Here is a 580-nt window from a genome sequence, read left to right as displayed (position 1 = left end):
TTTAGAATTGTGTAGGGTGAGGTGCGAGGGACTAGATCTGGCCAGTCTGAACATAAAGCAGGTAGAATATTTGGGCCAGATATGGTCAGTTTAAATGCTAAAGGGTTAATTTCTAAACTATTGTACAACAAAGAGGGCTGATTATCTCTGAAATAACACAGGTGAAGAAGATCAATATAATCACTATTTATCCTGATGATTACAAGCTTTTATCAATGATCAAAAGAAGGATTTTTAGCATTTTAACACTTTGTGCCATATTAAGAATAAAGCAGGTGGAATCACTGGTGACGCCTATGGTAAGCAAAGTGTTAGTTCACTTTTCTATTGGCTTTGTTTATCTATATTATACTCTCTCTCTCTCTCTCTTTACTCTTTGACTTGTTTCAGTCATTTGACTGCAGCCATGCTGGAGCACCGCCTTGAGTCGAGAAAATCGACCTCGGGACCTATTCTTTGTAAGCCTAGTACTTATTCTATCGGTCTCTTTTTGCCGAACCGCTAAGTTACGGGGACGTAAACACACCAGCATCAGTTGTCAGGTGATGTTGGGGGACAAACACAGACACACACACACACA

The sequence above is a fragment of the Octopus bimaculoides genome, chromosome 6, assembly GCF_001194135.2.
Source record: "Octopus bimaculoides isolate UCB-OBI-ISO-001 chromosome 6, ASM119413v2, whole genome shotgun sequence".
Classification (NCBI taxonomy): Eukaryota; Metazoa; Mollusca; class Cephalopoda; order Octopoda; family Octopodidae; genus Octopus; species Octopus bimaculoides.
Note: the sequence above shows the minus strand (reverse complement) of the source record.